At 39.0% G+C, this 25,011-nt stretch overlaps 1 protein-coding gene across 1 annotated transcript in view; it reads left to right on the forward strand.

Annotated features, from left to right (window-relative positions):
- FOXP2 (forkhead box P2) overlaps positions 1-25,011 on the forward strand; it is a 437,464-nt gene that overhangs the window by 52,159 nt on the left and 360,294 nt on the right. The window contains exon 2 of the mRNA XM_052790203.1: positions 15,990-16,136. The gene's annotated coding sequence lies outside the window, so the exon portion shown is untranslated. The remainder of the gene's footprint in view (positions 1-15,989; positions 16,137-25,011) is intronic.

Below are 25,011 nucleotides of genomic sequence, written 5' to 3' on the forward strand. Positions count from 1 at the left end.
ATTCTTAGAAAGGACTCAAGGATTCTCCTCAGTGTGCAGGACTTGCCCGGATAAGGGGCGCAAACCCACCTTCGTGATGCCTGATTTTGATTTAGGACAGTTACTGGGGGGGAAAAAAGGGTGAAAAACAGAGCAATTGATGGCATTAGGTATGTATTTTCTTCTAGTGTTTCCAAGTTCAGCAAAGTGTTGTGCAGCGCTTCTCTTTTTCTTGCATTGTGGAAACCGCTTGACTACCCTGCAGAGTTCAGTGTCACTGGATGATGCAGAGGGAGATGCCAAGGCTGGTTCTTCCCCTGAGGAGGCACTAGGATGTGATTTGTATTTCTGAGGGTTGCTTGGGGCTAGATGATGTTTGGTGCAGCTCTGTGAAAAACCAGTGTTTATCTAGATAACTGCATCATTGCTGCTGTTAAGTCAAAATTTTGTTTGGGAGTCACCTATGATGGTTAGTCCATTTATTCAGAGGGAGTAGAATAAAGGGACATGTAAGTAGACACCAGCCATTTATTTAAAATGATCTTTTGGTTTGTAGAGTTTGAATATAATTGAAATTTTCTGTGTTATTTTAGGCTGTTACTTCCTTGACTTCGTCATCCCTGTTTTCATCTTGCTGTCAGTCCTTAACAGTATATACGCAGGTTATAATTGTGTTCTTCTGCGAATTTGGAGGATAGCAGAGAAATACGTGCAAAAATAATTCTGTTGGTGCTAATAAGAGCACTTCCATGTACCAATACGCAGTGGAATATAAAGGAATATTGCATGAATGCTCAAAAATGTGGAGATTTTTCCTTCACAGGTGTTCACTGTCCCAGTCACAGAAGAGTGGATGTTAAGATCAGCTCACCTGCAAATACCATGCTGATCGCGCAAAGGAGGGAGAATTCTTGAAACACAAAGAAAACCTGTGTTGTGAGGCATTATAAACTATATTGGGATACTGTGTAATGTTGCAGTGAGCTAAAAATCTGCTTGGAAAACTGTTGTTTAATATCAAGGGTAGGGTGTTGTTTTTTAAACTTTCAATAGATATCAGAATTTCTGGGGAGCTATTGGAAAGGAGCATATCCTCACTTTGAAGCTTCTTCCTGGTAGGTGCCACGCTGTTGTAAATTTAACTGACCCTAGGAGTATTGGTCTTTGAGAGCATATAAGAATAGGATTTATGGTTCTGAGTTAATAAAATATGCTGATGCCACTGTAAGCCCTGTTTAGATAGACAGCAGTAATCTCTGTTGAGCAGTATGAAACCGTCTGTCTCTAAGTAGTGGAAACCTAATAGTTCACAGCAAGGTTGTACCACATCCAGAGATGAGAAAAATGTGTCTGAAGTCAGAGGAGTTTTAGCTGCATGGTTTTATTTTCTTGCGTAATTGAGTTCTTTCTCCTGTGCTAATAGTATACATCATGTCAAGTAAACAAGATACCCAAAGTACACAAAGGAAAAAGTGCTTTTTAAAGTTCATACCATACCTTAGTTTTGCTAGCTTTAGCAGAAGGAACAAGATTCTTCTGAATCTACAAGGTGAATCTGAAGTATGTGGAATTGGTGTTAAAGGTGGAGTATGCTGTGTGTTCATAAAAAAACCCCATTCAGTTCAGTAATGAGATACATAAAGAAGGCTAACAATGTATTGCCACATTGTGTGTTTTGTACAGTATAAAAATGCTGTTTCCAAATTTTTATCTTTTGCGGAAGGAGTTGATAGAATTATATGTTTGGAATTTGTAATTTTTCTATTGTGTTTGAAATATTTGACATTTAAATACGTGGTTGTATTTACATATGTTGCATTTTCATTACAGCTAATCCTCTTGAAACTTGGTTGGCAGATGCCTTAAGCAGTTCTGTAAAATTGGGACAGATACAGTATTCTGCAACCTTGGAATCTAATTGCAAATAAAGAACATTTTGTAATTGTATTTTTCCACTTTTTAAGATTCCCACTTTGAAAATTTAAAAGGGAATTGCTGTGTGTAAACAACAAGGAAATAGACTTTAGTAGGGAGATTAATATCTGAAAATTTGCTAATAGGCACCTTATTTTAATATAAAATATTAATAATCTAGATTTTATATGCTGTAAGCATAAAGATTACCTCTGTATGCTACTTAATATATTAAGTAAACAAGTCTGTGAAGAAACCGTTCTGTGTGCATTATGAGGCATGTGTCTTTTTACAAAAGGCAACAGTTTTCAATATTAAGTCTAAATGATTGCTTTATAATTTGAAAGAAGAGTAGAATAAGAAATAATTTCTTTGGCAAATATTATGGTTTTTTTATAGTCCACAAATACCTGGCATCCATATGTGCTGGGGTTTTGTTTTTTTGTTTTGGGGCTTTTTAAAACAAATATTCTCAGCATTTTTTCACCACCTTTTCCTAGCTTTCGATTTATTCAAATGGTGAAAATTATAGCTAAGTATAACTAAACATGTTTTGTTCTGTAAGTGAAATAGCTAACTGAACAAATACCCTTAAGTTCACAGAATTCAACTTGAATAATCACTGAATTTAAACAGTCCAAAATACAAGAAAAAAATCTATGTAACTGTGTCATCTATGTTTTATGACATACTCAATGTAAAACTTGACCTACAGTTTGGAGTTGAATTTTTTTTTTTTTAACTCAGATTAGATTACACTTAGAACAGTATCCAACAATTCCTTCTCTCTTCAAAAAAATTTGTTCTTGCAGTCTACTCCCTCTCGTGATTCATCCTAACAGTGGCTGGATTTGTTCATTCAAACCTCAGGTACCGCACTGATGCTCCTTAACCAGGACAGCACTCTCCCTGGCTTCCTGTGCAGGGCAGAGCCACAGGCTCTGCTGGGAGCGCCACGTTAGGTAGCAGTTACATCCTATTTAGATGTTTGAACTTAGGTAGGATGAATCTGATTTTAGTATTGTGTAACAGCGAGTAAAGGTAGTCCAAACCTCATTTCTTTGACCGGGCATTTCCAGTTTACTGTTTGGCTCTGGGTCCACTCCTTGTTAATCCCTCCTGCCTCTGCTTTTGCATCTTTTTTTAATGTACATAGTTTCCCGGAGGTACCTGTTTTCCGTGGCAACAGTGTAAGTGGACCTCCGAGTTTCTCACCTAACAGCTTTTCAATACATGTACTGTTACAAATCGTTCACGCCTTTCTTCTGGTAAGTTGCTGCTTGGTGGCAGCAATTCGCGTTGAAGTGTCCGATGGCTGCATTGAGCCGGCTGCATTTTCCATACAAAGCTTGTCTCCCTTTTGAAAAATAGAGAAGACAGTGGGAGTTTATGCCTGTAAGTTTATTTACCATTTTTTTCCGTACATGTGTTTCTCACGCGTTGGCAGTTTGTTTCAGTCGCACTGAGGTCCCGAGTCTCCCACTCTTCATGGTCTCTCTTCATGGAGGGAGGATTCCCCCTGCAGTCACGGTGGCGGTTTAAAATTGGGCTGGATGAATGTACTTATTACTGCTTTGTAAGCCAAACCCCGAGACACAGTATCTGATCCCCGAATACGTAATTCGTTTAAACACCGCCAAGACAAAGAGCAGTAGGTCCTGGAGGGATAAATGAGCCCTCAGCTCCTGCAGCGGCTGTGTTGGGGAGAGCTGTGCTGGGCTTCAGGGAGGTGGCGGGAGTCCGCCCTTGCCCCTAAGCGCCCACACGGTGTGTAAGGCTTATTTCCACCTTTTCCCCATTTCTGTCACTCTTAGACATCGCCTCGGCGGTGCTGTGCGGAGAGCCGGCTTCCAGCTTTGTGCCGGGCAGGAGAGGGGTGATTCCCTACCCCAGCCCCTGACTTGCCCCTGGGCGGCCGGGTGGGACGGGCATCCCTGCGGCGGCAGAGGGCAGCGGATAACGAGCAGGCAATTAAGCGGCTTAGTAAAAGAAGACACAGGGTTAATGCCGTACGCTGCTCATCTTCGATTTTCATGAACTCATGCGGAGGATCCAGTGAATCGGGAAGTAGGATGAAGGTTATCGCAATTTTGACGCAAACACTTAAATGGCTAATCTGTTTCTAAATGGTTATGTTTTTAATCTCAAGCCTCTTTACACGGCTGAGCTGCTTTTTTTTTTCTGACTTGACTTTGTTTTATAGGGGAAATATTTCTGATCAGATTGCTTAAGCTCTAAGCTGTCATGTAAATACGTTCTGTCAAGTATATAATACACATTTTAAAATTTGTCTAAATATTTATGCTCTTGAGGGGATCACTGTAGCTCTCAACAGACAGTTACAACCTAGTGAGTAAATAAATTGTATTTTTCTTTTTTCAAGTCTGCATTGTTTTTGCAAGAAATTGTAACTGTTCGAAAGATGACTTGAATCTCACAAAATTGTGCAAGGTAGTTTTATTACTCACTTGAGAAAAAAGTACCTCCCGTCTTTCAGCAGTGCCTGCAAATATATATGTGCACGTACATATATTTAAATTAAAATGCTTCTCTTTCTTCTAAAAACTGAACAACAAAACATGAAGTGAATGAATTCACATGTGCCACCACATTTAAAATTATCATTAGAAATGTGAAGCACGTTTTCTGTTATTTTAAATTTGCTTCCAGTATGTGCTCCATGGATTATTTTTTTCTTATTTTAGTAATTTTCCTGCCTGGGTTACAGTGGTAAGATCTGTGGTAAGATCACGGAACTTTTTAATTAAAAAAGAAAAAAAAAAAAGATTCAAATTAAAAAGTTCGGTGAAATTCAGTGGAGCAAAGATTGGTAATTTTCATTCATTTTCAGGTAATGAACCTTATTTTTCCACACTTGTATGAGAAGGAAAATTTTTAATACTAAAGTTGAGAATGTGGTTAGTTTGTAATCAATAAGAGTTATAATAGCTGTGATTGGTATCAGGCACAAGATTGCTGTAATGTTAAACACCTCAGAAACTGTTCACCAATAAAAAAGGTTCTCGCAGTTTAAACCGGTGGAAGTATGTTTTGGATGCTAGTCTATGTAAGTCATAATAAATTGTATTGTCCTTTCTTTTTACTTTGTACAATAATAAAGTATATCCAGAGAAAGTAAATCTGTGATTTTAACATCTTTTGACAAGCACATTAGACTGTAGAAAGAGCATCCAAGTTGGGACTCGGGGCATATGGTGCTACCTTCTGCTAGCATAGCTCCAGAACAAGTCACTGTGTTCACCAAGGGGTCATATTCAGACTCTCAGGTTCCTTCCTCTGGTCCGGGGGAAAAAACACAGTTCTTCGTAGGGAAAAATCAGAATGTAAACCACAAACCTCACTTCCCTGCGATACCTTCATTGTGCAGAGAACACAGAGATGCTCTGAAATGTTCTGCTATCAGTGAGGTTTTTTGTCAAGGCATTCAAGAAAGCCTTCGGAGAAGTTAAGCTAAACAAAAATTGTGTTGGTTAATAATCCACAAGCTAAACAATGCTGTAGCACTGTAAATCCTCAAATTAGCCTACGTAAATATTTATAGCTGTTTTTTAATTCCAAAAAGAGATATAATGCTATTTTAAAAGAACAGATGTTTATATAATGATGTGAAATTGTTGAAGCATTTCAAACTTACGTATGTTCAAAGTATTATTTAAATGCCTCTTTCGTGAATAAGTAGCAACTCCCACAGACTTAGTTTTCACATCTTCCTAGATTGTCTTATTTTATTTAAAGACTGGTACTTACGATAGATAATCCAAGTGTTGCATATCTTGGGAATTCAACATATGGATGGGGATACGGAAGGCATTAGTTGTATGAGATTTGTTGACCAGCTTTTAATTCAGATTGTCATTTTTAACACACGGCGGTGCAGATGGTAAAGTTTTTACTGTCCATCAGAGCCCCAGTACCTTAGGGACAGCTGTTGCTGATAAATCTTTTTTACATGCTTTAGGTCAAGAGTAGTCAAACCTGTTACAGCACCTGCTTCTACATATGCAAATCTGTTGTTTTGTCATTTCATTAAACAAGGAAAGGTAGTGGTCTCTCGTGGCCGTAAGTAAGCCTGGAACATAGCCCGTACGAAATGAAATCTAGCAAAAAGACAACTGAGGTTTCTGCAGTATAGCCGTGGGATGCTGCTTCTGTTTGGGGGCTTTGTTTCTGGAAGACTGCCTGTGATTTGGAAGGAGGGTAGAAAGACAAGTACATGTTCGGAGGCGAGAAGAAAAGGGAAGGTGTTTGCTGTCATTGACTGTAGGGTAGTTGTGAAGTTTGACATGCCCAGAAGCTAGCGGGTGCCATGTGGGGCTCCCCTACACTGCATACCTCCGTTTTCATCATCTGGTAAGCCTGCAGCATGATTTCCGGGCACTGGAGCATACAACATGTCTACTTCGGTTTGGAGCTGATTGATCCACGGTATGGAACATGCTTGTGGGATCTTTCCTTGCCATAGAAGAACATAAATGATTGAAATGCTTTCTTAAGAAAGAAAAGTATCATTTGTTTATGTACTTTGGTGCCTAGCAAAAAAAATTCCTGTTGAACAGCAGCACGCTGCGGGAGCTGACGGTTTACCGCACAAGGTTACGCGTGGGTTGTGGAAACTTTTAAGCTGTTTATATTTGTTTAATCTATCAGATATATAGAGAGTTTAAATCACGAGGAGGAAACTTCTTCATTTATTGCACTTTGCATGTAGGGCTGTGGCATGTAATAGAAATGGAACTTAAGGATTGTTTTTTTAAGCAAACTGACAGAAGATTTTATCCTGCACTGCCATAGATTGCTGTGGGGGAGAAAGGGAAATAGTAAAATTGATGAACAAATGTTGCATGCTGTCATTTTAGATTATGTTGTTTTGCCATGAAGTTGTTGCTAATTTTTTTAAAGATACTGTAAAATTCCGCTGTTGCGGAAAGTACCATAGTAGCGCTGTCGACTGTGCTAATTATTTCATTCCAAGGCCATTTTGTCAACAATATCTTAATCAAGCCACCAGCAAAAGTGCTTTTTGAACATTTTGTGGAGAAAAAAGAATACTGCCCTGACCTTTCGACCTTGTCAGCTGAGTTTTCCCAATCTGACACTAGGCATTATTTTTCCAACGGTTGGGAGTTTAACTCTTCAAGGAACCAGATATCATTTTTATTGGGTTATTAATTCTGGTAGGTGCTAATCTCATCAAGATTTGCAGACATTTTCCTTCATAGGCCATTCTGATTTGTGGCTTTTTCTTTTCACAGCAGTATTAAATACCAAACCTTCTCTGATATGGAAGTTCATTAGAGATATGTCTTTGATGGCAGCCCTTTCAGGGCTTCAGTTTCAAATACCTTGATGTAAAGCTTAAGAAGCCATTGTGTTGTAAGCCCTCCTTGATGTGTCTTATTTAGATCTGCATAGTAAATCAAGGAAAGTAAATAACAAGGCAGCAGATGGAAGCATGGAGATAAGGCCAGTGAACAATTGTATTTGTATTTTGTTATGATGTTGACAGGAGCTAAAATTCACTAATCTAGTTCAACTGATCTGCATTTCAAAGAAATCTCATTTAGCAGCAACTTGAAGGTTTGGAGGATAAAGTTCTTTTATTGCAGCTTTTATTGCATTCTTTGCTAATTTATCTGGTCAAGATTTAGCCTTGCTTACTTAAAGCAGCAAGCATGTTACAAGGAGTCTTAAATACTACGAAAGCATTAATGTCTAGACTATGAACTGAAGGTAATTACATATGCAGCAGTGAATAGGCTACGTTTAGGAAATACTGTTGTCCAAATGGAATTGCAAGAGAAATGCAGATAAGGTATTTTCCCCTGTTTTTTCTAAGTGGTGTTTTTTTTTTTTAATTTTTTTTTTAGTGTGGGGAAAGTGAATACATAAGCAAATCTAAAATTATTAAATATTAAAAATAGAATTTCTTGAACTGTGAATGCAGTTTTACCATACTTTGCTGCTCTGTTTACAAACTGATAGCTCATATTAAGGTTTCATTTAATGATTACCCTCCTGTACCTATTTAACAAACCTGTTAAAATGTGGACAATAGTTTAGTAGAATGATGGACTGCAATTGTTTTTCTGTGCACTCTAAATGAGGTAGACAATGTATATGTAAGTTATGTACTTTGTATTAGCTAAAGTACAGCCATGTCATCTGGAAAAAATGTGATAAATCTATTGTACAAATCAAATATGATTAAAATGAAGAACGATGAAAAGTAGAATTTAGGGTCTCCTTTTGGAGTTTTAAAAGAGTTATTTAATCTTAAGGCCAAAAACCAGCCTGTTACTTTGATTTAGTTTTCACTTTATAATATAAATACTAACAATGGGCTATTTAGAGAATCGATCACAAGCGTGTGCATACCTATGTACAGATATAACAATAATATGGTAAAGCGTGCCAGACCGGTGTACACCCACTCTAATAATGGGGCCCAGTTCTCTAAGACATGTAAATTGAAACCAGCAGCTGCTGCACTTTAATGCTCTAGTCCTTGCTGCCCTTCTGCAGCCCGTCCCTTGTCATGGGGCCCACACCTGTGCCCCGAGGACTGCACTTCCATCTCATGTGTAGCGTGGGTCTTCGCACTTCTTTGTAGTGTGTCTTTGTAGGCTGGAGAGGAGCGGATGGAGAGGCAGCTGGGGATGAGGGCACTTGGTAGGCTGCAGCGATATCTGATAGCTTTTGACTGCTGGAGTCTGTAGGCTAATCAGATTATGGGGTGGTAAATGCTTCTTTAGTAGTAGTACTGGCTTAAGGATCTTTTGGTTCCTTCTCCTCATTGCTGTACCTCTGAAGATGCTCATACAGAGTGGTTTCTGGGTCTGCAAGGTGGACTGTAAGGTTGAAAACAGCTTTTACTTTGCCAGGTTACTTCTAATCTAGACTAGTTCCCCGGCACGGCTGAGCACGTAGCTCCGTGCACAGTTGCCTTGGCACAGCTCAGTGACCAGTGCTGGGAAGGGGGACGTGGTGCTGCAGCTGCCTCTGCCAATGGAAGAAGTGTTCATCAGTCTACACCCCAAGACGCACCCAGCAGTGCAAGCCAAGCCACATCATGATGGTCTGGTCCCACCTTTATCCAGGCCACGTCTCCCCACTCCTCTCTTGCCCTGGCAGGAATGTCCCCATTTTGGTCAAAAGTTGATCACTTGTTTTGCAGGACTGTTTTCAAATAATTGACCTCCCTGATCTGTCTCACCTTGCGATTACACTAATGTCCAAGTCAGCACAAGGAGGGAGTGGGAGTCTGCAGCTGGAGCTGAAGAGGAAGGTGAGGGAAGTTAGGGCGGCTTCAGCCCCAGTTCAGAGTGGCATAAGTCATTGCGCAGCTGCATCCTCTCTGGAATCTTGCCTTTACCCCTCAGACTACCGTATGCTCTGCATGTGTGAAATGAAGTAGACAATACAAATGCCAGTTATTCAAAAAGGTGACTTGCACTGCTTTGTGAAATAAATACATACCAGCCAATAGAATGATGACAATAAAATAAATCAAACTCTCCTAGAAAACTCCACAGTGTATCTGAATGTTTAATTACATCCCAATCTGCCAAAGTTCAGAAGGGAAATTTTGGATTTGAAGATGTCCCAAGGATGTCATCCTGCTTACAGCACCCAGGAGCAAACAGGTAGGTCTGCAAGAGCAAGTCCCTTCAGGCACAGCCGTGTTCACATTTTTAGATTAGATCTTCCTTCTTTTGTATAACAATTTAAATCACCGCCTCAAATAAATGTATGCTCCTACTGTCTGGCCTGCCACAGTCTCCAGAGTTTTATCAATTGTAGTCTGTTTTTCAAACATCATGCCCTTGTACCTTTGGCTTCAGCATCGCTCCATCCCATCTAAGCCTTTCCCGTGTCCCAGCACTGCCTAAGGTGACAAGGAGGCATCCCGGCTGTCACTGAATGCTCGCCTCTCGTGCTCCTGTCCCTGCTGGCTCCACGCATGTGCTGTGTTCCTCACAGGGCTGCAGGAGGGGAGAGTGTTTTCAGCAAAAGGGAGAGTGGGAAACCAAATAAAGAGGAAAAGGAGGAATAGAGGAAAAAAAGCCCAATGAAGTTTTATGGAATTTCTTGCATCTCTCCCTCTACAGAAACCTTTTGCACCCCCCCAGTCTAGAAGTGCCGCAGCTCTGTAACAGTACTGTGTGTTAATTAGTGATCTTCTCTCAGGTGATAGGGATCAAAACCATTTAGAGATGAGGTGGATTAAAAAACAAAACTTGAATTCCTGCTATTGTCTTGTCAGTGCCGGTGTTGATTGCAGAGCCCTGACTGACTGAATTTTGTGTGATGCTGCATGACTGGAATCGCACTGAACCGCTCAGCATTTGTCTCTTCAGATCCTGCTGTGTGTCCCTGTGTTGTATGGCAGTGTGACGTTGGAAAGAGAAGGGCAGATAGAGCTGGAAGGAATATCAGAGAAAGGAGGTGGCACTCTTCCCACTGGGCATTGCTGGAGAAAAATATTCTGAGACATACTTGCCACAAGAAGTACTATGCAAGTGTACCATTATCTATTTAACCTCCCCAAGCTTGGATGTTGGTTTAACAACAGTTCACCAACCATTCCATCTGATTGTCCCAAATCCAGCATTGTATCTTTGTTGGCAGATTGCCTGATAGAGCTAGTTAGCCTATCATCTATCTATCTCATATATAGCATTTACTTTGGGATGGTAGACAGCTAGCCACGCAAGCTGTTATTTAGACACAGGTCTCACCTCTGTTTTCATCCTCCTACAATTCAGTTTAAAGGTTGTATTTCTGGTCAGTATATTTGTTTCGGGTTTGTGTGGCGGGGTTTTGGTAGTGGTTGAGGGGGCTGCAGGGCCGGCTCCTGTGAGAAGCTGCCAGAAGCTTCCCAGCTCCGAGCCGGGCCCGCCGCTGGCCCAGGCCAAGCCCGTCAGTGACAGTGGTAACACCTGTGGAGAACAGATTTAAGAGGGGAAACCTGCAGCAGAGAGGGGATTGGAATGTGAAACCCTTGTGCAGGCACAGAGGTCAGTAAGGAAGGAGGGGATACCCCTGCAGCCCGTGGTGAGGTGAAAGGCTGTCCCCCTCCCCCCAGCCCATGGAGGGGAGCGGAGGCCCCCCAAGATGGCCGGGACTCCATGGGAAAGCCTGTGCTGGAGCAGTGTGTGACTGAAAGACTGCAGCCCATGGAAAGGACCCATCCCAGGGAAGTTCGGGAAGATCTGCAGCCTGTGGGAAGGACCTACGTTGGAGAAGTTCATGGAGGACTGTCTCCTGCGGGAGGGACCCCACAGTGGAGCAGGGGAGGAGTGAGGAGTCCTCCCCCCGAGGAGGAAGGAGTGGCAGAGACAACGGGTGAGGAACTGACCCCAACCCCCATGCCCTGGCCCCCTGCGCTGCCGGGGGAGGAGGGAGAGAAACCGGGAGTGGAGTTGAGCTGGGAAGAACAGGGTGAGGGGAAGGTGTTTTAAGATGTGGTTTTATTTCCTACTATCCTTGTTTTGATTTGATTGGTAGTAAATTATATCAATTTTGTTTTTTCCCCAAGTTGAGTCTGTCTCTTGCCCATGACCATAATTAGTGAGTGATCCCTCCCTGTCCTTGTCTCCACCCATGAGTGTTTTGTTATGCTTTCTCCTTCTCATCCGGTGGGCTTCCTGGAGTGAGGAGTGAGTGACGGTCTTCGTGGTGCTTTGTTGCCAGCTGGGCTTAAACCATGACAATATTTTAAATAGTGAATAAATCTGCAAGAGAAATGAATATTTCTCTTAACTCTTATTGTCAATCCAAATCCAGAAGATAGGAAGAGTTCAGCATACAACTGATGAGAGGACTATATTTTAAAATATTAAAAATCTTGGTGGGTATTTTCAGGTCCTGCAGGAGATTTATATGAAAGTATAAGGAAGATTATTGGTTACTTCAATAGCACCGATGTATGAGCTCTAGTAGTAGAAAGACCATTTTACCTGCAGTTAGATAATTTGTCCTGCCTTTCACTTTTTATTATGTCAGAGAAGGGAAGTAGTGCCAACTCTGATGTTTTCCGAAGTACTGGTTTTTTGATCATAGCGTAATAAGCTTCCTTAAATTCCAGACAAACCAGACAGGTTCATTGAGTTTAACAGCACAACAGTTAGGGAAGTTTGCAGTATAACACTTTTACTTCTTTAATTATTTATTAATTATTTGTGTATTTGTGTCTTTTGTTGCTGTATTTTAATACATCTTTCTCGACAGAGGTTTCGGCATTTACTAGCAAAGCAATGATTGTTTTTGTGCGTTTATGTTTTTGTGAGATAAGATTTCTGGGTAAAGGCTTTTAGATAAACGTGGTACTAAAGGCACATGATTGTAATACTATATTAGATTGACTATACAATTACATATGAGAGTAAATATTATTGAATCTTAAATCAGAACTCCAGTTCAGGCCTTCGTTGTTGATATGGTATGATTTCAGGCCAAATCCTGCTCTAATCTTTTACTTACTTTCACCCAATAAGCTATAGGTATTGAAAGTAAAATTAATAGGATGCTTACATACAAAAATGGAATTATATAGCAAATTTAGTCAGGGATTCAAACCATTGGATTTTTTGTGAATAAGATGTAGAATCCTGAAACAATTGAGAAACTTACTTGTATAGTCCTCAAATACTTTTACGCGTTTTTCTGTAACGTACTCTAAAAATACATGGCAGTCATGAGAGAAAGTATTTTATCAATGCTTATTTGGGATGGCTTTGTAATGCAGCTGTGGCTTTATGAATTGCCAAAAAAGTCCTGTAACGGTAATGCTAATAAGATCACTTTACCATGTATAGCTTTGACGTTGTGTCTTAGGTAACTTACGGAAATGGTGTGAGCTTGCACACAAGCATAGCTTTTAATATCCCAAATTAATATATGTGTACTCTGGAATACATTTGTGCCTTTAATCTTATAGGTTACTTGTATCACTGTGCTGTTTCAGAAATCAAAAATAGAAGCTAAGTAGTTATTCATGTAAAAATTTCTTCATATATCTTTGATATAAGTGGATTTCCACCAGGATTATTATTGAATTAGGGAATATATGGAATAAATTTTTTAAGTGGGCATGAATGCTCGTTTAATATTCAGATGGGATTATATAACAAGTGGCTGAAAAGAAAGCATTCTTAGTTTACACAACTTTTTGGGTGACTTGATTCCCAGTGCTTGCAACTGAGGTGGTTGCTTATCAACTTTTCCTCCTTTACATGCACTTCTGTGAGAGAGCCAAGATCATATTCATGGGAAGATTTTGTAAACTTTTTGATTGCAACTTGAAGCCATGTATGGAAAGAGTGAGAATCACAGCTTTTATCTGGCAACCAGTAGGTAGCTGTTTTCTGATACTTGTTCTTATGGCATTCTTTCTCAATGTTGAAGTAGTGGCAATGGTAATTCTGAATTGTTATTACTAGTATCAAATGGTTTTTAGAGGGTTTATCCTGTGATGGTATTTTACCTGCTGTAGTATACCTGGAGTCCGCTTCTCTAAATTTTGCAGTTCTGAGAGAAGCTTGTCTTTGCTCATATATCAATTCTAAGACATTTGGTTCTTGTTTGCTACAGCTTGCTCTTATTTATAGTTAGTATCACAGTGATGTGCAGGATATCAAACAGAACTTGGATTCCTTTTGAGCTGGATGGGTTATATTCCTACCCTTAAGATTTTTGTTCTAAACAGAGAAATTGGACAAATGGTAGAAGGGAGAGGTGGCCTAAAATGTTGCTATAGGCCAGTAGTACCTGGGTCTTTGATCATTAGCGTGCTGTACAGTGAATTTTCTTTCATCCTCAGTGTAGCCATTTGAGCTGCAGAACTAAACAGCAAACATCGTAGCAGCCTCTTCTTTTGCAGAATGTAGAAGTGATGAGGGGGAATAGATAGAACAGTAAACATACTTTGATCTGATATATCAAGCTGACCAAAAAAAGTATCGGTAATTCAAATTCCTCACTGAAGGGTCTAAAAAGAATGTTAATAAATAGGTCTGTGCATAGATGTAGTGGAAACTTTCTGATTTTGGGGTGAAATGTTAGGGTATTAGCTCGTGCATTTTGCAAAAGGGACTTTGGTTGCATACTGGTGTCTGAACAAAGTTATTTTTGTGCTGTTATGTTTTTTTGTGCTAGTACAGGCGGTTGCTTCGTATAATGTGCCAATGCGTAAGTCTCCATATAGGGATACTCAGTTCACAGACACAAAGATCTGTATCTAGCAATACAGCAGAAAGGACTGGTTATATTCCTTTGGTACACCTGGTAGGTATGGATAGAATTAATTAACTTAGTTTTTGCTCAAAAGTGACATGCCAGTCCATGACAGCAAAAAGTGTTTGTTCCTGATGACAGTCATTCACTTTCTGCCAGTTCAGAAGGCTTCCCTGAAGGAATTTTAATTGATCTGCACTTACCCAAAATAAGTCAGAAACACTGCTGTATCCTAGAGATTAAAGCAAAAGAGAAGATATTGGAATACAGAGTATATGATTTTTAAGGTTTGCTTTGAGATGAAACTTGAGACATGGAGATGCTGACCTGCATTTATACCAGTGTTGAACTGAGTGGGAGTACATGGATGAAGTTACAGGCTCAAACACATGAGACCAGCAAACAACTTGAGAAGCAGAACCTTGCTTTGTAGCCCTCTGCCCTGGCTGCTTTGGGACTGTGGACCAGGGAGAGGAAGGCTACTGCTGCTTTACAGTAAGATTTTGCTACCTCATTTGAGGGTTGTTATTTTTTTCTGTGGTGATGCTATTTTGGAAAAGTCAATCAAATTTTTTAAGCATGTAGTAAAGTACAGAGAACCATGGGAATTCACTTTGCAGTTCAGAAGGATCTAGCCTGTACTTCAAATGCAAGACTAGACTCCCCGTGTACCTAATGCAGTAATTCTGGTTCTTGTGTGGTGAATGTATTGGTGTAAAATGGACATGAGAATTTGTTAAATTAGCACTAGCATAAATGAATATACAAGGAGATAGGACTAGTCATCCTGGTTCAGATCAATGGTTCACCTAGGCCATTCTCTGTCTCGAGTGAAGGCTCTCTTCCAAGGGTACCTCTGCTCTCCATTTTGACTCATGAAAACTCCTTGCATCATCAGCATCCTTGGGAAGAAGTCCACAGTTCTGTTACCCATTTTGTGGAGAAGAAACTCCTGCTTTTTCTTTGGAAGTTGAATTTTACTAGGCAGTTCCTGAGTTCAAGGGATAGGGAACCGATGATGTCTGTGCAACCTCTTCCATCTTCAGGCTTCTATCGTGCCCTCCCTTAAGTTGTCTCTTTTCCAGTCTGGCTAGTTGTGGCGTACTGAATTGTTCTTCATATGGAAACCATTCTAAGCCTTTGATTGTGTATGTTTTCTTCTCTGAACCTTTGCTAATTAGTTCCATTGTGTTCTGTGCTGGACACCAAAGTGGAGCACGCTTTTCAACATGGGGATTAATACAGCAGCAAATGATGTGTTATGCTTTGTTCTTTATTCCTTTCCCTGTGATTTTTAACATTCAGTTTATGGTTTTGACTCTAACAGAGTGGTGAGTTTAAGTTTTCATGGAGCCATCTGTCATAAACCCCTGGTCTCACTTTCAGAGCAGCAAGATGTAGCGCAATAGAGAGCTGTTTTGTTTAACAGAAGATTGAGATTAGAGTATTTATCAATAATGGGTAGCCAAGATGATTTCCAGTGAACCTGTGTTCAGCAAATTGTGATTGTGTGCTTGAACCCTGCCAAAAGTATTCAAAATTTCTTGGTGGCGCAAAATAAGTGATGAATAATAGGAAGTAATCTTTTAGTTTGTACACTTGCACTTTTTAAAGTAATATGATCTTGTTGTTATGAATCTTGGGAGTGGAGTAGGTGACTACTTTGTGTTTCATACAAAGAAAGAAAGATGTAAAACGTGTGGGATTTCTTCCGAGGTATGCAGTACATGTTTGTAAGAATGCCCCTGAAGTGTGTTTTAAAGAGGTGATTGGGATACCTTGCTATAAAACACGGTACAGATGCTTGCACTTACCGTGTTCCTTTCCCTTCTTACCCTTAGATAATTTCAAGTGAAAGTTAAGGACCTTTTGTCCTTATCTGCCATAGAGGTGACAGACACTCCTGGAAGGAGGACCAGTTTGAGCAAAAAGGAAAAGACCATCCCTTCCGACAGCACGGCAAGGTGACTAAGTGACTCCGAAGAAATGTAAGTGATTTATAACTGAACTGTGGCTGTGGATGTTTCTACTGTGGATTTATATGCTCTGTGGGAGGAATACAGTACCGTGTCACTGAAATGTGTTGCTTATAGATGTAAAATATGGTTTAGGAAGAAATTTGTGGAGTATACAGAAAATATGTACTCCTATGTTTGTGTGATGGTAAGCTATGCTACAATTTTTTTTTTCCAAACGGCCATTGTTAATGGAAATGAAGTCCTCTATGTCACAAACCTGTTTTTGTACTATTTTCTGCTCATCTAGATCTGAGTTAATTTAGCTACGTAGAAACTAAGCAGCTGAATCTCAGTCAGTCATCCTAGATTCTGCTTGCCCTCAGGAGAGAAGCACGCATCTCCAGAGGCCGATCTAGCTCATCCTAAAAGTAATGCCTAGGGAATTCAGTATTACTCCTTGAGTAGCTTGTCTCTCTGTTGGCTGCTTAGCTCTAGCCTAAGTGTTCAATGAACACTTCAACCTGGCACGTTGTGTAAGAAGCAGTGCCAGCTTCTTTTCTCCTTCCCATATTGTTGTTCTTGTCAGCATGTATAGCTGTTCATACATTTGGAGAGTGGATCTGGCTGAAAATAACCAATTACTTGTATGGTTTTGTTTTCAGCTGGGTTTATCCCAGCCTTCTCCCATATGGCTGTCCAAGGGCCATGACTGGTACAAAGGGTGATGGGACTGGGAATTAGCAGCCAAAAAGTGTGGGGGAGTGCATGATAGCTTCTTTTGACAGCTGTGCTAGTTTCTGCAGTTTAAATTGCTTGGTGAGCTATAGTCTCAGACCTTGTAGATATTTTTAGTGTTCTGCCATTTGTAAGAGTGGAAAAACTTGAGTGAGGCACTCTTACTTATTATCTAATGGGGTACTACTGTTTTGTTGTGCATTTCACACTGTGGTAGTGCAGGGGTTTTTATTTCCTTTGTAAATTAAAATTCAGATCCTCAAAACCAGGAAATGGTCACAAATGGCTAGCAAGTGAACAGGTATCTTATAGTAATTTATAGCATAGGCATGATACTGTATAATTCCTATATACATACATAATTTCTGAATCTCAAAAATGCTAGCCTGATTTTGTATAGCACCAAGCATGATGTGTGGGTTGGGTGATATCGTATGATTAGCGGTTGGACTAATTTAGGCATAAGATCCTTGCCTCTCCTGAACAGTAAAATACTGAATAACGTTTCATTCTCGCATTAAATACCTGATGGGAGGGTGTAAAGAAGACAGAGCCACACTTTTCTCTGGCGCCCAGTGACAGGATAAGAGGCAATGGGTGCAAATTGAATACAGAAAATTCCATTTAAACATAATATAAACTTCCTTACCATGAGGATGGTCAAACACTGGAGCAGATTGACCAAAGAGGCTGTAGAGTCTCCATCCATGGGGTTACTCAAAACCCAATGGGACATGGTGCAAGCAGCCTGCTGCATCTGACCCTGCTTGAGCCGGGGTTTAGACTACGTGATCTCCTGAGGTCCCTTCCGACCTCATCTATTCTATGATTCTGGGAATATTTATAGGTAAGCGAAATCAGACAAGATTCCGCTATTTTATTTTGTGATATTTTAAATTTTCTTTTTTTTTTGTATTTTTCCTATTTTGATGTATTTAGTTATTCAGTTTAGGCTTTTACTTAAGTTTTGGCTAAAGATGAGAGATGGTAGAAGTTGTGAGCTTTCTAAAATGTGTTAAATTATATTTAAAGACTTGTGAATATAACTATGAAAATGACATTGAAGTCTGTGAAAATGTTTTTTAGCTATGAATTAGCACCATAATTCACGTGATGTGGACCGTCACATGATGGGGATTTTAGATGTTTAAAATGAGTATCTTTTTCACTTGATCCATGGAAAGGAAGATATATTTTTAGTATCATTTTGTGTTTGGAGAAAAAAAAAAAAGACAGAACTAGGGCCAAAGCCTTGGAGGAGAGATCTATTAATCCACAATAGAAATAGCTGTCTTCCTGAAGTCTTGTCAGAAGTCAATGAGACCTATAAAGTGGCCTCACAATTTCATTATAAGCTCTGTTTTCAGGTACTTGCAAACAGCCATTCTGGGACAGTCCATAATTCAAGTGGATGCCAATGTCAACATGTAAAAACTGGGCAAATGTACAGCGAGACTTCACAATATAGTCTTCCGTCTCCTATGAATGTGTGATTCAGGGGCTTCCTTGAGTTTTGAAATACAAAAAAGGAACTCTCTCTTCAAATGTCAGTTTTCTTGGTTTTCAGCTTTGCTTAGTTTGGCAGACATTTTCTGTCCACAGTTTTGCTATAGGCTGAATGTCTTTGCAAAAGCTTCTGTGAGATGGGTGTATCATTTCTGAAAATGGAAAAAAAAAATGTTCTAAAAAAAGGTCTAGGAACTCTCTGCTTTGCTTTTGAGCAAGGACTTGAAATTTGAAAGTGAAGCTTTAATGGGTTATAAGATGTGCCTTTTGCCATGCGTCTGAACGTCTATCCTTGTTGCACTGAATTATAAGCTTTTGAAAATTTCTGCTTACTCATAATCAGAAAAGGCATATTACTTTGTCAGCATATTCTGAAAATATTCTCTGTATATTCTTAAGCTCCTAGAAATGATTGAGTCTGCCCTGGCTTGGAGATCAAACACTGTATGACATTTCAAATGTACAGATCCCTTGTTATTTTCACAAAAGGGTCTTTTTTTAATTTTTCTGGGACAGTGTATTTTGATTTTCATGCTTGTTGAGAATTCTGTTTTTCTGCATCTTACACTTACTTTTCCCATGTACTCTTTGAGAAGGATGTCAAGAGTGGGATTAATTTCCCCTGACATTAGTCATCTAAAAACATAGGTGGTATAAATCTGAGCTGGTCACTATAGACTTCTTCAGTCAGTGGAGAAAGTTGGAGGCTTCCAGGGGAGGATTCCGATAGCCTGTTTTTATGTTTGTCTTAAGATGAGATGATTCATCCTTTGGAGATGCCTGTTTCTTGTCACTGACAATAAAAGAAGCCTAAGGTGACTGGCACAAATTTAGACATCTAACTTTTCTATTAAATGTTAAAGCAGATAAATTCCATCTCACGTGACATCATGTGAGACTTAAGAGGCAGGAATGTTACCGCTGACACTGACAAAAATGTCCTGCTTTCACATGAGTAAACAAAATTATTTTTAAAATTATTTCTTTGTGGTTGTGGTGATACCTATGAGCTTATTAAAAGGACATTTTCCATATTGCTTAGACATTGTATGTAACCATTAAAATGGCATCTGAAGAGCATTTTTTTAATATTAACTATGAAATATCAATAGATTTTGAGTATTTTGTCTCTAGGTTGACAAATGCAAATGTTTTAACTCTGTTCTTACTTAATTTCTAGTAAGATAGTAAAAGGGATGTATCATGAGATTCTAGCATTGTTGCTTTAGTATAGCTTGCAATAAAAGACTGAAAAAATCTGCTGCTAATATAACAGATGAAAATGTGCTTTTAGCTAATTTTAAAAAGCAAGTAATTAGGTGACTTTCCAATTTGAAAAAGATTGTTTTACTATCAACTCGTATTGATAATGTGTTCTATTAAATGAGATTGTGATGAAATGCTATTTTCCATTTGTATTGAAGTATTGTAGATTTCTTTAGTAATTTAAACTGCTGTCTGTATTTGAGTAGCGGCAGCTACATTGCCTAACATAGCATGATAACTTACCACTTTCGCAGTTCCAATGTTCATGGATAAGGGCTGTATGTGGGGAGCACTGTCTTGCCATGGAGTAGTTGAATGGGTCCAAAAGGCATTAGAAGGAACGTACATTGTTTCTATTTGCTTTTTAATTAAAATATAGGCATATGACAAAGAAATTGTAGTGTAACTTATTATTAGGTGCCTTTTTGTGGCTAATTGACATGCATTTGAATTATTACCTTGGATGGCTGGACTTACCGAGACTTACTTCATATGTGTTTTTAACATCGCTGTGCTGAAACTATGGACAACAGTAGAATATGCTTCAAAGATGGTGTCAGTATTATGCTTGGCCTGTTGTAGGAGAAATGCACATGATTGCTTATGGTAAGCAGTACTTCTGTACTTCACTTACGGCTGACATTAACCTCATTGGGCTGTATCAAATTTGTCTTTCAGTTTTAATTTTGTTTTGAATATCACTTTTTGTATCTGGGATGTATCTTTCATTTTGTTTCCATATTTTCATTGTTATTTAGCTAAATATTTCATAGTAGTGGAGCGCATGTATAATAGTGTGAAACTACAGAGAATACCTGACTCGTGGAATCTACATTGAACCTGAGGAAGGGATTTATTTTTTTAAAGTACTTGCCAATTGGCCTAAAGAAAGTGCTTTTAGACAAGGGAAGCATTCTCATGTTAATAATTTTTAGGTGTGTTCTCTCTCTATCTAATATTTGCACAGAATAAGATTCACCAGTGTTTGTATCTCAGTATCAGTAAGCCATGTGCTGTAAACATGAACAAAATATTTCCCTCAGAAACACTGTCATATCAGTACTTGCTGGCCAAGATTCTCACTAGTAAATACACAGAACTTCACTGAAGCTGACAAGCTGGCTCTTTATGTAGTCGATACAAGTTTTTATAGGCTTGATTTTTTTTTCACAATTGTTTGGCTTTATTTGAGTTGGATTTATAGTATTCCTATCCTTCTGCTACTTTAAGAATATTTAGTTTTGAATGGCATTTTATGCATTATCACAAAAATCCACCAAAAAGACCCTAGTTCTGAGAAAATGAAAAGGGCGGTTCAGCCAAGGTGCCACTAAACAGAGGATGTTTGAGTAGTGAAGAACTGTGTGTATTTGTATTGAACTATAAATTTTATTTTATGATTGACATTGTCCTGACCCTGTTAGAGAGTTCAAACTGACTAGATCCAACATGCTGAGGATATCTGGGTCCAGTGAATGAATCAGAGTATAGAAACCTGAGGAGTATCCATTAAAGAAACTCATTAATGATTGCTTCAAAATTAACAGAGCAAATATTGTCCACAGCACAGCACAGGCATCTAAATCAGCAGGGTTTTTTTAATAATAGAAAATTCCACCTGGGGTCAATCCCATTCCACATAGGTAGCGCATCAAGTTCCCATCACACTGTTGGTCTGACTCAAAATTCAAAGGCAACCTGAAGTTTCGAATAGGGAAAAAGGGAAAGGTGTTTTGATTGTTGCAGGTGTTTTTAGAAAGTATAAATATGTACTGATAGTTTTTTCTAAAACTACCTAGGTGCTATGTGTTTTGTCTCAAGTTGCAAAGCAGACAAGAGAGAAAGGAAGACTTTTTACCAGCATGTCTTCATTTCTTCAGCCTATATAAGCTCTCATCTCCAGTGGATTTTGGATAGTTAGATTGCTGAATTACTTGGTTGAGAGCATCGATTGATTAGACCTTATGACCATTCTGACTGTCAATTTTCTTAATTTTCTACTTTTTGAGAGATGAAGTTATATTAGTTTGATTTGAAGTATCTTTCCTGTGGTATAAGAGAATGAAAGAGGGGTGGTAGACTAAATAAGGATGCCAGCTAAGCAGATACCTTTTGCTGAAATGATGATTTTATAGTCTCTGGTGTCCTCCTGCATGCAGTTGTGGTTCCCTGGCATTGAGCCGTTCAGGAATTGGAAATGGTATGAAACATGCATTTGTAATGGAACACAATATTCTTCACATAATATCAGTAAATGTTTTTATAGGATTACTGTCTGTTGGTAAACAGCTGCAGTGTTATGCTTCAGAGGTAGAAGCATTTGAATGGTAATGAAGGGATTCTTGTATACAGTTAACAAAGCATGGTGGGTTCCTTTGGGGCATAAGTCATGACATATATAATAATAGTAATAATACACTGCATTTCATCTGAGGATTTCAAAGAACTTTATAGAAAACATTAATGAATTAAGTATCACCTTAACCCCCTGTGAAGTACTGCTAAGACTACTTAAATCTTTAGGTGGGCTGAATGCAGAAATACCATACCATTTTTGCTGTATGTCAGTTACTGTGCCTTTGCTGCACACGGGTAATTCAGGAAGCTTCAGTCACATGTATCCTGATCAATATTTTTGACATGGAGATGTTAAGCCATAGAGAAATGGATCGACTTGGTACGGGCAAACAGTAACTCCAGCATAAGCATCCCAACCCCAAAATCATCCAAACTTGGCTGCTTGCAGTGATAATTGGCTCAGGCTGCTGGGTCTCTTTGGATTCTGCCATTGAGTTATGTGCGTCCCCTGAGTCATGTGGGGATTGTGCCCAGACCTTGTCTGTGCTTCGTGATGAAGATGATGTTTTTGACTGCTTTGCATGAAAAGAGTTAACTTCAGATACCTGGAATGAATACTGTTGTCACTTGCTATTGTACAGTTTGAAGCACTGTATAGTATTACAGAAGATAACACTGTGCAAACACAGTGCAGTTGGAACCTGGCCATTTAGAGTAACAATTTCATGAGTTCTGATATGCTGATAAATGTGTATGTCAGAAACCCACCATTTTTATATGTGTTAAAACCATCGGTCCAAGATACACTAAACACAAACAGCTTTTCAAGGGCAAGACAGTAGTTGCACAAACACTGTAGTTGCGAAGTAGAAGAGCAGAAACCATCTGTTGTGTAGTGTATTTTGATGAAAACATCCATGATGGAAACCAAAGCTAATTAAACAGTTATTCCACAATGCAATTTAGGTTTTTTAAATAATCTTATTTAGAAAATTGGTTTGGAGAGACAACTGTAAAAGACACTTTGGTTTTTGCCCCATCAGCACTGCTGCCTGTTCAAGGCTGCCTTTTCTACATCATTGCTAAGGACTGTTCACTTGAATCTTGTCCCTTTTGTTGAAGGAGATATCAATAGTACCTTAAAAGTATTCTTTAATGTTTTTGCTATTCTAGACCTCACATTTTGTGGTAGTGAAATATAAAATTGCTTCTCTCCTTTATCTGTAGCAACAAATGAAAATGTGTAGGTTCTCAACTGACACAATTTTGGCTAAAATCGTATTTTTAAATAGAAACCAAGTACTGGTTATGCTAATAGAACCTCATTTGTAATTTAAACTGCAGCTGTTAACATTCAATAATAGAGCCATACATCAAGGAGTTTTGTGCAAAAACAGAAAAATACTAATTCTTCATCCTCAGATCTGCAAATCCAGACTGATGGGATTTCAGCCCTTCATCTTTTAGTGACAGGCAGCAGCATCAGTGGAATAAAACTAAAATGTGATCCCCTTTCTCTCCACCTCCTTCCCCTAATTTTACTCTGACAGAGAAAGAATCATGGTTTTAGCTGGTATCTTTGCTCAGGGGAAAAAAATGGTCTGTCATCAGGTCTTTTAGGGAGAAAGAGCTCTTCAGTGGAGCAGTTAAATGGTATTTTGATTCTCAGGGTGCATCTTATACCTGTATTTTTGCAAGATATGATAAATGATTTCTGAGACAGTTATTGAGAGCAGAATCAAGGTCATCAACCTTCCCCCAAGAGGTCATTACCTCTCAGTTCTTGTTTCTGATGGAAATGTTGAACATGGGGGAGATGGGCTCCAGATGAACTATCTGAAACTGTACAGTCTCAGGTGAGCAATCCCCAGCCATATGTTAGTAAAAGATGTACTTCTATTTTTTCAACTGCAAAAATCAGTGACTCTGATCAAATTTTTCTAGATGAATTTTAATTGATTTTGCAATAATTTAGTACATGCATGTTGAAGTTTATCATTCTAAATCCCCTAACATGCATACATTACTGTGAAGTCCTCTAAAATTCGTGATGAAATAGAAGCCTTTGGGTATTCTGAAGTTGAGACCTCCTGTGTCTTTGGAGAAATTTGGTTCAAAGCCCTGCAGCTAAATTCCAAATCTCTTCATTGTCTGCAGAGGAGTTGCTCCTATACTGGAGTTGGTTTATGAAGCTGAGTCCAGCATATGGCCGGAAATACTCAATTGAGTGAAGAGATAAAAGATATAAATCTGCCACAGCAAAAGAAGTGTTTACAAACTGCTGTACGAAGCAAAAATAATGTGGTTTTGTACCTAGAACAGAAAATGGTTATCATCTTAGTATTTACAGGCTTTGGTAGCATCTCCATTAGTATTTTAGTTCAAATCAGGACTGCGCTTCAGAAGTACGAAAATAAACTAGCTTCCCTTTGAACCTTCCTGATGATGAAGCTAAACAAGGGCAAGTACTCCAAAAATGGACTGAAAGTATGCAGTAGTACAAAAAGAAGTGTCTTGAAGCACACGTTGCATGGGTGTAAAGTGCTTGGCTCCAGCTGTTCTGCTGTACAAGGCTGTTCTTGTTGGGCTCCACTGTCTCCTAATGGAGATGTTTTCTTAGTAAATAAGACCATAGGGATCCTTGTCATAAAGTCTGTAAAAAACAAACAAACAAACAAAAAAAAACCAACAACACACAAACAAAAAAACAACCAAAAAAAACCCCCAAAAACCAAAAAAACCCCACACACAAAACAAACAAACAAAAAAAACCCCCAAACCCCCAACCAAAACCAAAAAAACAAACCAAAAAAACCAACCCACCCTTTATCTGAGTAATGTAGTATTTCTACTTTTTGCTCAGAGTCTGTAACTGTAGAGGTCTCTTCTGGAATTAAAATGTTTTCAAACATTCACATGTACTTATATGACCAGTGGGCTATTTTTATTGTGTATGTTTAAAACTGTACTGAAGCAGGAGTTGTTTTCATCTAGTCTATTTCCATTAAAACTGTCATTTAAAGGGTGATGTTTTGAATTTTTGATCTCACCTTCTCTATTCACGTTTCTAAGGGAACTTAAAACAGATATCTTGGAGAAC

This window comes from Harpia harpyja, chromosome 6 (genome assembly GCF_026419915.1).
Source record: "Harpia harpyja isolate bHarHar1 chromosome 6, bHarHar1 primary haplotype, whole genome shotgun sequence".
NCBI classification, from domain to species: domain Eukaryota; kingdom Metazoa; phylum Chordata; class Aves; order Accipitriformes; family Accipitridae; genus Harpia; species Harpia harpyja.